This window comes from Leopardus geoffroyi, chromosome D2, assembly GCF_018350155.1.
Source record: "Leopardus geoffroyi isolate Oge1 chromosome D2, O.geoffroyi_Oge1_pat1.0, whole genome shotgun sequence".
In the NCBI taxonomy this organism is placed as follows: domain Eukaryota; kingdom Metazoa; phylum Chordata; class Mammalia; order Carnivora; family Felidae; genus Leopardus; species Leopardus geoffroyi.
Window position 1 is genome coordinate 33,396,487 of NC_059334.1, and position 12,157 is coordinate 33,408,643.

Below are 12,157 nucleotides of genomic sequence, written 5' to 3' on the forward strand. Positions count from 1 at the left end.
TTTCTCTCTCTCTCTCTCTCAAAAATAAATAAACTTAAAAAAATTGAGGCTACTTTGTACTCAACATCAGATTATAGGCAGGGGGAAAGACACCTTTTGTGAAGTTTCAGGGCTTTGCTCATTGTAGGTCTTCAAAATGTGTTTCCCTTTTTTGACCATTTATTTGTTTATTTTTATCTTTGAGAGAAAGAAAGAGAGAGTGTGCACGCACACACAAGTGGGAAAAGGGCAGAGGAGAGGGAGAGGGAGGGAGACAATCCTAAGCAGACTCCATACTCAGCATGGAGCCGGCCATAGGGCTCAATCCCATGACTGTGAGATCATGACCTGAGCTGAAATCAAGAGTCAGACGCTCAACCGACTGAGTCACCCATGTGCCCCCAAAATGTGTTTCTTGACCAGTGTTAAATCTGGTGCCAAGCAGCTAAAAGGGCTGGAATCTCCCAGATTTCAAGATGAGTCCTCTTCTGGCCATGAACTTAAAGGATTTTTAATGATCAGTACTGTTTCCAAATAAGTACTTAGTAAACTCTTTAAAAGTCATTGGTTCTATGGGGCACCTGGGTGGCTCAGTTGGTTAAGTGACCGACTTTGGCTCAGGTCATCATCTCACGGATCGTGGGTTCTAGCCCTGAGTCGGGCTCTGTGCTGACAGCTCAGAGCCTGGAGCCTGCTTTGGATCCTATGTCTCTCTCTCTCTCTCTGCTCCTCCCCTGCTCACACTCTGTCTCTCTCTCTCAAAAATAAACATTCAAAAAAAATAATTGGTTGTTTGGTTTGCTCAACTCCATATTCCTGGATGCCATCTTGTTTCTACTATTTCTATCCTCAGAGAAGTAAAATTCAGCTAGTGCAAGATGAATTGTGTATTGTCTTGTTTTGCATGTGAATAAGCTTATTTTATTTATATGTTTCCCTTAATGTTTTACTGTGAAAGTCTTCAAATATAGAAAAGTTGCAAAAATGGCACAATAAACACCTAGATACCCTCTTGCTAGATTCAACTATTGTTAACTTTTTGTTTTGCTTTGTTTTTTTAAAGATTTTACTTTTAAGCAATCTCTACACCCAGTGTGGGGCTCAAGCTTACAACCCTGATATTAAGAGTCGTGTGCTCAACTGACTGGGCAAGCCAAGTGCCCCTAGATTCAACTATTGTTAACTTTTTGACATATTTGCTTTATCTATATCAAGTTTTTTTTTGGTGAACCAATTGAAAAGAAGTTGCGGCCTCATGATGTTTCACCTCCAAATACTTCAACATGAATTTCTTAGGAATAGCTGTTCTATTTTTTTTTTTAAGTTTTTATTCTATTTTATTTATTTATTTTTTAATGTGTATTTATTTTTGAGAGAGAGAGAGAGAGAGAGAGAGACACAGAATCTGAAGCAGGCTCCAGGTTCTGAGCTGTCAGCACAGAGCCCGATGTGGGGCTCAAACTCACGAACCATGAGAGCATGACCTGAACCGAAGTCAGATGCTTAACCAACTGAGCCACCCAGGTGTCCCTGTTCTCATTTTTTAAAGTAACTTTATTGCATTAAAAAAAAAAATTCCAGTATAATTAGCATATTAACATATAACATGTTAGTTTCAGGTGTACAATATAGTGATTCAACAACTCTGTACATTACTCAGTTGTTCCTCATAAGCGTCCTCTTAATCCCCTTCACCTACTTCACCCATCCCCCCACCCACCTCCCTCTGGCAACTTCCACTTTGTTCTTTATATTTAAGAGTCTGGGTTTTTGGTTTGTCTCTTTTTGTGATTGTTTCCTTAAATTCCACATGTGAAAAACAATTCCACGTATGAGTGAAATCATAGGTATTTGTCTTTCTCTGACTGGCTTATTTCACTGAGTGTTATACTCTCTAGCTCCACCCATGTTGTTGCAAATGGCAAGATTTCATTCTTTTTTTATGGCTGAGTAATATTCCACTGTATATGTGTACCACCCCTTCTCTACCCATTTATCTATCGGTGGGGACACTTAGGCTGCTTCCGTATCTCGGTTATTACAAATAATGGTTCAATGAACATCCCTTTTTGAATTAGTGTTTTTGTATTCTTTGGGTAAATACCCAGTACTGCAATTCCTGGATCATAGGGTAGTTCTATTTCTAATTTTTTGAGGAACCTCCACACCGTTTTCTGCAGTAGCTGCACCAGTTTGCATTCCCACCAACCGTGCACGAAGGTTGCTTTTTCTCCACATCCTCGTCAACGTTTGCTGCTTCTTGTGTTTTTTAGTTTAGCCATTCTGACAGGTGTGAGGTGCTATCTCGTTACGGTTTCGACTAAATGATCTCATTTCCATTCTCTCACCTGAGAAAACCAGCAATAGCTCCATAGTATCAGCTCGTATCCAGTCCATATTCCAGGTGGCCAGGCTGATTTTCCAAAAATTCTGAATCTGATGAATTCCACATCTGCGAGGCTTAGGGTCTTAACAATATTACCTGTGTAATGGGACATTTTGGAGCTCTTGACATTTAGACCCGATGTCTAAAACTCTTCTAGGCAACACATCTAGCATTTCATTTCCTCCTTTCCTTTCACTGGCCAGCTGTCTCTATTGAATGCTCAAATGTGCTGGGGGTGGCGCACTCCCGGGGTTCCTTTTATTTGAAGATGATGGCCTTTCAAGGAGAACTGCAGGAAGACCCATTTGCCTGGGATCTCCCTGTGGGAGTAGCTTCCGGGAGCAGGCCTGGAGGGAGGCTCACCCTGGACTGGGGTGGAGACCCTGGGACTGAGCTCTGCCCCCTCCAAAGCCAGCGGGGTTCCAATCCGGCATGGTTGCCACTGCCATGGTTGTCATGGGCCCTTTCTGGGGAGTTCCAGGTGGTGGCATAGAGGATTGTCCTGGCCTCCAAAAACACTGCTGCAAATCAACACTGAGGGAAGAAAAAGAGGAAAGTTCTGCAGTAAACTTCCCTGAGTTTAGGGAAAGGGTCCCCTTTCTCTCTCTTCTCTGCAAATCCAGAGTTCAGGTTTAAACCTGAGGCTTAAACCTTAGTTTTAAAAACTTTTTCATTGGGGCGCCTGGGTGGCTCAGTCGGTTAAGCGGCCGGCTTCGTCTCAGGTCATGATTTCACGGTCCGTGGGTTTGAGCCCCGCATCGGGCTCTGTGCTGACAGCTCAGAGCCTGGACCCTGTTTCAGATTCTGTGTCTCCCTCTCTCTGACCCTCCCCCGTTCATGCTGTCTCTCTCTGTCTCAAAAATAAATAAACGTTAAAAAAAAAAACAAAAAACTGTTTCATCGTTAGGAACAGCATTAATTAGTACAACTGTGCAAATATAAAGAGGGCCAACAAGGATGGGGGTGGGGGTTGGAATATCTGGTCTGTGATCCCCGGCTGCCTTCCTCCTCCAGCCTCCAAGCTTGAACAAGTTCCAGTCAATGTATTTCTGGTTGGGACGGGAGCCAGGGGTCAGATAAAGTTCCAATGTATTTTGCAGCAGTCCTGACACTTTGCCCAGGGCTCTGAGCCTGTGACAGCTGCCAGGATGGTATGTTGGAAAAGCCAGGCCAGATGGAGCTGGTTTAAATGGGTTTGAGGGAGCAGGCAGTCGACTAACCAGCCAGCTCAGCAACACCACTGAACCAGCATGGCTGCCTGGGCCACTGAAAGCCCTACGTTCTATTCCCGGGAAACCATCAGCAGCTACCACGCTAATGCCCCACGTCTGGGGGACCAAGATCTATACCCTCATCTTACTATCTTTATAAGCCAAGTAAACGCGTAATTAACACAGCCAAGCACTCAACACACATTATCTAATTTAATGCTCACAATAGCTCAGTGAAGTAGGTACAGTTACTCTCCTAGCCACACAGATAGTAGCTAATTCATACAGGTCACAGATACACTGACATGTATGGGGCCTACTGCCAAAATTTGCCATGCATTAACTAGTCCACTAAGGAAACTGAGGCACAGAGGGGCAAAGCCAATTGCCCGGGGACACCCGGCTGGTAGGTGTGGACACGAGACTACTGGACACTGAGTGACTCCAGATGGAGAATGTATTCCGGCACTACTCCATGATTTTCCAGTTGGAGAGCCGGTTTTGAGACAGGCAGGGGAAGAGAGGCCGGGTGAGATGGGAAACTTAAAATGAAGGCAAAGGGCTGGACTCTTTTCTGCTTCCTGACGAGCATAATGAGAAGCACCCGTGGGAATAGAAGCTCAGACATCTGACCCTGAGCCCTTTGCCGCTCTTCCTTCCTCTGCCCTGGCCTGGTTGGTCTGAATTGTACTGTTCCAGATCTCATGGGAGCCACTGTGCTACAGACAGCAGGCAAGTGGGGAGGCGGGCAGGAGGCCTTTGGTTCACGCCAAGTTGTGTCTGTCCCTCCTCGACTCCCGGCACCGCGAGGGCAGTGAGACGCTGCCCTGGGCGCCTCCCACAACCAGGACCGAGGGGCCCGGATGTGGAAGCCAGCCAGCTAAGCCCCACTTGCGCGCTGAGGCCAGGCTTCCTGTCACATTTCGGCTCTGCTGATGGCCCAAGGCAACCTGCAGTGAGGTCACCTGGCAGGTGGAGGTAGGCTACCTGCGGTCATCATTGTCTTCCCCAGTGTTGCTTTCACCGGCACAAAGCGGACAAACTCACGCCCCCAGAGGAGCTGCTGTCCTCCTTCCGGCTGCCCTCACACTCATCGCCTCTGGGCCGCACTCTGAGGAGGCAGCGCCAGGCCTTGCTCTGGAGCACCTGGCTGCATGTCGAGTGCAGGAGCAGAGAGGGCAGGAGCAGAGAAGGCTTCCCGAGGGGATGACGTCTAAGCCAGGTTTCAGGTGCACGGGAAACCACGATGATGTCTCTATTCTACTCCTCAGGGGTAGTTTGGTGTGTAGCATCTCGACTTTTCTTATGTTTACAGACATATCGATGCCTTTATCTATACACATGGTCCCCATCCCCCACCATCCCCTTTTTTGGTTCATCAGAAAGGGACCGACTTTCTTTCTCCATTTCTCACAGTATCGGGAACACTCTTCCGTGGAGGTGTGTACCTGCCTAGCAGCTGCCTAGTGTCCCATCCGGCTGTCGTCGTTTACAACACTGGCCTCCTACCGGTGAGCATTTTGGCGATTCTCAGTGTTTTTGCTAATCAACCATCCATCCTTTCTTCCTTCCCATAAACATTTATCAAGCTCTTACTATGTGCCAGGCTCCTGGGTGAGTGCTGGGTATATGGAGGTGAAGAAACGGACACGATCTCTCCCTCATAGACCTTTCAGACCAGTGGAGAGACAAGCTTCTAATCCCAAGGGACAGGAAGAGCTGAGGAGGGATGGGACAGGAAGCTCAGAGAGGGGATAACAGGGCCCCTGCTCTAGACTGGGTACTAGGGAAAGAACTCTCCAGGGTGGTAACATTTAAGTGGAGATCTGTTTGAGGAGCCAATCACTGAGGAGTGTAGGGAAGAACCTCCTGGGGCAAGGGCATAGAAGTGTGAACATTATTAACGTTGTGTCTGGTTTGGGGGCGGGGTGGGGGGGGGGAGTCTGAGATTCCTCCTTAAGTGTACAGTGTTGGGGTGCAGCTGGTACCATAGGCTCAATGTGAGAAAGCCTTAAGTGCCAAGCCAAGAAATTTGGACTCGATTCAATAGGCAACAGAGAGCCACTCACTCCTGCCACTCAGTGTAGACACAGAATACTGTGCCTCCAGCCAGGAAATGTGTTCAAGAGGAAATCTCAGCTTTAAATGGAAGGTTCTTTCTCCTGCTTGCTAGGTGTTCAAAGCCTGTCCCGAGCCCCAGCGCCAGGCAAGTTACCTTATCACTGATCGCCCTCAACCCCCCGCCCTGAAATGAAGCCCAGAGAGGTGAAGGGATTTGCCCAAGTAAAACTGCACACCTGTGCTAAAGGCAAAACCTAAGGCCCCAAATGTCAGCCTTTGTCTCCAGCCGGAAACCCATCCCCTTTCACCTGCCCACCTGCCGACTCAAAGCAGGAGGAGGGCGAGGAGATGCATTTGAACAAGAATCTGCGGAGCACCTGAGCCTGCCCTGGGAGGTGGAGACAGTAAGACCGGCCGGGAACGTGCTCGCAGGCTCACACTGCATTAGCCCCCAATCTCCTTGACGCCAGAAATTCTCCCAGCAGTCCCCTCCCCAGTCGCCCCTCCCCCCCAAACGTTGCTGTAAAATCGTGAGTAACAAAGGGGCCCGGAGTTTCCTGCCTCGCCGAGCTGGGTTACTCAATTTCCCTCATTTGTCCTCTCAAAGCAGACGGAGCAAAGGGCAGCCATCAAAGGTGTCTGGGACGAGGCTGCCACCGCCGCTGGGTTAATGGGCCGCTGGGGACTCAGTCTGGCCCGGTCTCCGCCCGCACCGGCGGGCGGGTCGGGTGTGGGGCGGGGAGGGGGGAGGGGGGCGGGGCGGCTCGGTGCGCGATGTGCGCAACGTGCAGGACGCAGAGCGCTGCGGCCCGGCCGTCCAGATGGGGCAATCGCCGGCAACGTGCAGCGGGGCCCATCCGCCGGCGCTGGGCCAGGTGTTGGGGAAGGGCGCTGGCCCGCCCGCCCGCAGCGGTTAACCCCCTCCCCCGGGTTGGGTTTCCGGGGAGGACACCGCGCTGCAGGCTCGCTGTGCCCAGCCAGGCAGGCTTGCCCCAAGTCCCCCAGCCGCCCAGGCGCCCTGGCTCATTGTCCCCGCGCCACGGGCGTTCTGTTCTGAGCTCGTACCTACGCGCTTGTGCTGCACTGACCCACGCGCGAGATCCTCCTGCCAACCCGCAGACACACCTGGGCAGCCCCCCGTGGGAGCCGCAGACACCCGGGCCCCTCTCCCTGTTGGATTGGGAGAGCTATCCTCAGTCGACCCCCCCGACTTTGTCATCCCATGCCTGTTGGAACAAGGGCTGAGCTGTGTGTCCTTGGGGAACTTGCTTAACCTCTCTGAGCCCCGAATAAGTCATCTGTCAAATGGGAATGATGATAGTACATACCAACTTCATTGGGTTGAAGTAGGAATTAAAGAAGATGGTGGTTATAAGGTGTTAAGCCCCAGTGGTCACTGGGACTCACCCAATGAACGATAGCCATGATGATGCTTATAGATGGGAGAACTGTGAGCTACGAGCCCCAGCTGGGTTTGGGGAGTCTGCGACTGGGGCAAGACTGCGTTTCTGGGTTGTTGTTTCTATATATCATATTCATCCTTTTTGCAGTATCTCTGCTCCTCTCTTCACCCAGGGCCTGCGACCTTCATCCATTCATTCAACACAAATCTCTTGCATTTGTGCCTACTATATGGCAACAAAAACTCTTTAACTGAGTGTGTGGCACCCCAGGAACGTTGTCCAGGCCATGCCAGCTACACCTGTGGCCTCCTGGCCGTGGGACTGGCCCCTGACGCATTGGCGTATGTCACTTCCTGCCTTAGTCTCTCCATCTGTACTATAGGGATAAGGTCTCCCGTCTCCTGGGACCGGCAGACGATGAGTCAGATAACGGTGGGGAAAGCCCAGAGAAACAGAAAGAGGCTTTTACTAGAGCCAGGGCCCATCTGGCTGATGCAAGGTTTGGGTGTTTCGGGTAATCCAGCAAGAGGGTTCAGGGAAAGTGTGATCGAGCAGAGAAAGCAGAGGGTTCCCACCCACCCCACCAGAGAGCCGGGCTATGGGGAACGAGCCTCAGTTTAGGAGCCCGGGAGGCCAGGGTTTGGTCCAGGATCTGCTTTTCCCAGCTCTGGGGCCACCAGCAGGCTCGTGATCACTTTGATCTGACTGCCTTTTCTGTCAAGTGGGAGTTGTGCTGTTTCCCTCACTGGGCTGTTGAAAGGAGTAGAGGTGGTGACCCCAAGAGAGGGCATAGCACATTCTGTGTTTCTCGGAGGGACCCTGAGAGCTGGTGGGGGCTCAGGGTGAGGGAAGCGAGACAGAAGGAAGGCGGCCCATCCCCACTCAAAGGCTTGGCACGTGCTAGTCCCCCGGGGCCGGTGTCCAAGGGCCCTCCCCAAACAGATCACTGTACCCTCAACTGATTTCCAGACTTAGGAGGCCCCCCGCCTGCACCCCGTAATGCACACGAGTTTGCCTCAGATTTGGGTCAAAATCCAGTCTCTACCATCTGCTGGCTGTATGATGTTGAGCGAGTTACTTAATGTCCTTGGGTCTCCATTTCTCCACGTGTAAAATGGGGACAGTGATGCCTGCTTTATAAGGCTGTTATGAGAATAAGAGAAAATGAGGCAACTGTGACCTGTTTGTAATGGAGGCCATCGTTTTATTGTAAAGTGCAGCTCCTCGCCCCCACTGCCCCTCACCCTTCAGCTGTCACAAGTGGGCAAGCAGAGTGTTATTGACGGGTCTCAGGTCACGTGACCCGAAAGTGGCAGTGGCCAGACTTAACCCTAGGCTGCCCTAAGTCCAGATTATCCCACAACACAGAGGCCCAGGATCCCTGCCTCTTGTGTTTCTGCCCTGGGTGTTGTCCTGCCCTGTTCTCGGTGGGCCTCTTAAGGTGTCCTCCCGGCAAGTCATGAGTATTGTTTCCTTGTCTTCCAGGGCGTGACTCAAGCACACAGTAGGTCCTCAGTCTATGCTGCTGACGAGGGAAATGGAGTCCCACTTAGCAAGGAGATGAGCCCTTTAAGGAGGAAATGACTCACGCAGGCGGGCTGAGTGTGGTGGGGCTCTGTCTGCGTGTCCCTGTGTGTGTCTCCATGTGTGGATAGGGTGGGGAGTAAAGGTGGTTCCGTGGGGATGACGTGGGAGGTGAATCCAGGCTCGTGATCCAGTCCCGGCTGCCCCTGCCAGCCCCAGTGAGGGCCAAGCCTTCCGAATCACATCCCACACATCCTCCCACCCCTCCCCAGCCTCTGTCTTCCTTCAAGCTCCTACCCTGCTCAACACTGCTTCTGTGTCTCAGCTTTTAGGATGCCTTCTCCACACCTCAGCACTATGCTGAGCCTGGGAAGGGGAGGGCAGGGGTTCTCAGGGCCATCCTCCTCCTCGGCCTAATGCCGGCATCTGGCTGGGGGCCACAGCTGGTGTCAGCTCGGATGAGCAGCTGGCTCCTCCCTTGCCCAAGGAGAAGCTCTTTGGGTATCTCCACCAGTCTAGGCCCTGCTATTTTTAGATGCCATCCCCTCCCTTCCCCTCCCAGCCTCATAGACAGCTGAGGGAGGAAATGACTCACCTCAAACTCAGACAGGTAGAGGCCACCTCAGTGAGCCCCAGGCAGACCCTGCCTGGCTCCAGCCCTAGGGTTGCCCTAACTGGGGCCAACCAGAGTGGTGTTCTCCCCAGCTTGAGGATAAAGCTGGGTTGGGACTGGGACCCAGGATCCCACTAGGCCTTTCTTGGGCTCTCTCTGCTACTTATCTCACAGGGCCTAGGGCAGGATGGGGCCTCCAACAGGTCATAGAGCCTCTGTTTACCTGCTAGCAGACTCTAGGCCTCTGACCATACTCTGGGCCCGTGGTAGTCCCCAGCTCAGTCTGAAGGGGCCAGACAGCTTGAAGGGACTGACTGTGGTCCTACCCATTAGCCTTAGCAGAGACCAGAGCTGCTGAAACAAGGAAGACCCTGTTCAGGGGGAGGGGGAAGGAGAAGGCATGATGACCCTGCATTTGTGTGTGCTGAGTAAGGTGACCAGTTGTCCCAGCCTGCCCATGTCTGAGGAATTTCTTGGAACCTGGGATTTTCAGTGCTAACCAGGAGAATCCTGCACTGCCTGGTCACCCGGGTGCTGAACTGTAGGCTGTACCTTAGGGAAAGGGCAGATGTGGGGAGCCTGTTTGGGTAGCACTAGGTCGGAGGGCCAAGTTCCTGGCCTGTGCCCTCTCTGTGGCTGAGGGAGAGCACAGGACAGGAGCTAGGCTAGGAGCTCTGGGCTGACTGAGAGACCAGTGGTTGGGCTGGCTGTCCTTGCTAAAGCCAGTGAGGGGAAGGGTGGGCCAGTCAGCACCCGGTTGGGTGCTAGGGTAAGCAGAGATGCTTTGTGGGGAGGGGGGCAGCGACGCAGCAAGGGCGGGGGCTGGGGAGAGATGCTGGAGGAGCAGGAAATAAAGACGAGAGCACAAGGTTTGCATCAGGGAGGATTGGTTCCAGGCCCGCTTACTGCCAGTGCCTCAGTGTCTCCACCTGTAAAAGGGGGCAGAGGGATACCCATCTGCCCTCCTCCAATACCTGCAGTGAGGAATCTGAGATGATGCCTGGGGTGCTGGGCAGCAAACTGGAAAGCGGGGGCTGAGGTAGTTAGTTAGCTGGAGAGGCCTTGCTGGGGCTAACAATTTGCAAAGCTCTTGATTGCTCAGGGAGGGGGCAGAAGACGACTTTGCCCTCCTATCATCCCAGATCAGCATCTGGGCTGCCTGCCTTGGGACAACATGGCTCCTGGCCCTTGAGGTCTTACCTCTGGGGTCATATCAGGGGAGCTGAGGCTGAGGCCCTGACCTTGACAGGGGCACCCCCCCCCCAACCACTTTGTCGTTGTCCACTTCATCCTCGGGATGTGGGCTCTTTGTCCACGGACTGGGGGGTGAGTGGCCCAGGCAGCCGCTCTGGGACCACTGAGCTGAGCAACCTTAGCAAGCTACTTCTCTTTTCTGGGCCTCAGTTTCCTCTTCGGTGAAATTGTGGGCTTAGATTATTTCCCTGGTTTTTGAATATTTGCTTTCATAGGGGGACCTCTTCTCCAAAGTTCTAACTGCCCTAAACGAAGAGATAACTGTGGGTGATTGAAACATGGGTGGGGCTGGGACAGCATGCCCCTTCCCCCCTCCCCTTGCACACTTAGGGGCCGGGAGGCTTGAGGGGACACAGTTTGAGAACCCCTCTTGAGGGTGCCTGCCCTCTCCAACACTCAATTAGTGGTGGCTCAAGGGCAAGGATGTCTTGTTTCCCTCCCCAGGCCGCCCAGTAATTAGATTGCAAGCCCAGCACCTTCTGGCACCTTCTATCAAGTGTAGGAATCTTCATATTCTCTAACTCCTGGTTCCTGCTGACACAGAGGTGTCTCAGCCCTTGTCACTGAGTTCAGTGGCGCCAGAGGCCCCTTGTCCCTTCTTAGGGAAGTTACAGGAATAAAACGTTCTATGCCACAGGCAAGCTTTTGGGGGGCAGTTCTGGGCTCGTGAAGGACGTCCACATACCTCTTCTCATGTGCCGCCCCCCCCCCCCCCCCCCATCTCCCAGCCTGCAGGACAAGTCTGAGATTCCCATTTGACAGATGAGGGCAAGGGCTTAGGGATCTTACTGAAACTGGCTCGAGACCCCATCGCCTGGAGGTGCAGAGCTGGGTGCCTAGCCAGGAGTCCCGGTCCTTTCACCAGGCTCTTACCCCGGGATGCCGGCACCTGCAGGAACTGGCAACAGAACAAGGTAGTAGGAATCTATAAGGAAGCCAGGAAAGAGGGCAATCTTCCTAACCCTGGGGGTCTAGGGCAGGCATTCTTCCCAGCTAACCACCACTCATGTCTTCCCTGCTTCAGAGAGGGGCAAGGAGGGCAGGGGGAGGGGGAGGCCAGGTCTCACAAGCTGAGACGGCACAAACAGGTACAGAGGCCAGGCCGCTGACCTGGGGTTGTCCAGGGACCCCTTGGTGGGAGGCAGTGCCCACATTGACCTCAGCAGCACCCCAGAGGGACCAACAGTCTTCTCTGGCTCTCCTGACAACGGGTGCATGGGGGGAGGGGGACAGCCAGAGGCCCCTCTGCCCAGCACTCCATGTGTCCCTCCGGCCAACTGGGCTGGAAACACGAGCCCAGTCAACAGTTCCTCGAATTGTGTTACAGGCTCGGCCAGCCGGCTCCGGTGCTAATAATATGAACAGATGTGGGTCATGCAACTCCATCCTGTGGCCTGAATCCAGTCCTGCCATGGACGGGCACCCTAGGTTGGCTGTGAGCTGGGCTCAAGTCCTGGGATCCTGGGGTAAGGCTGGGTCCGGCAGGGACCCCAGCCCCTGGGTTGGCCTATTTGTACCAAGCCCACCCCAGTTAGGCTAGCAAGCCCAAGATTCCCCGGTTGACAGAAGCCGACATTAGGGATGAAGCCGGTGAGGTCTGCAGGAGGATGGTAATAATTTTATCAAATTGTGTCTAATTTCAAAATTATAACAAAAAGATTTAAGTGATACAAATGGAAAATGATGCAAATGTCCTTTCTAGCTGAGGCTTGAAACCTGATTTCTA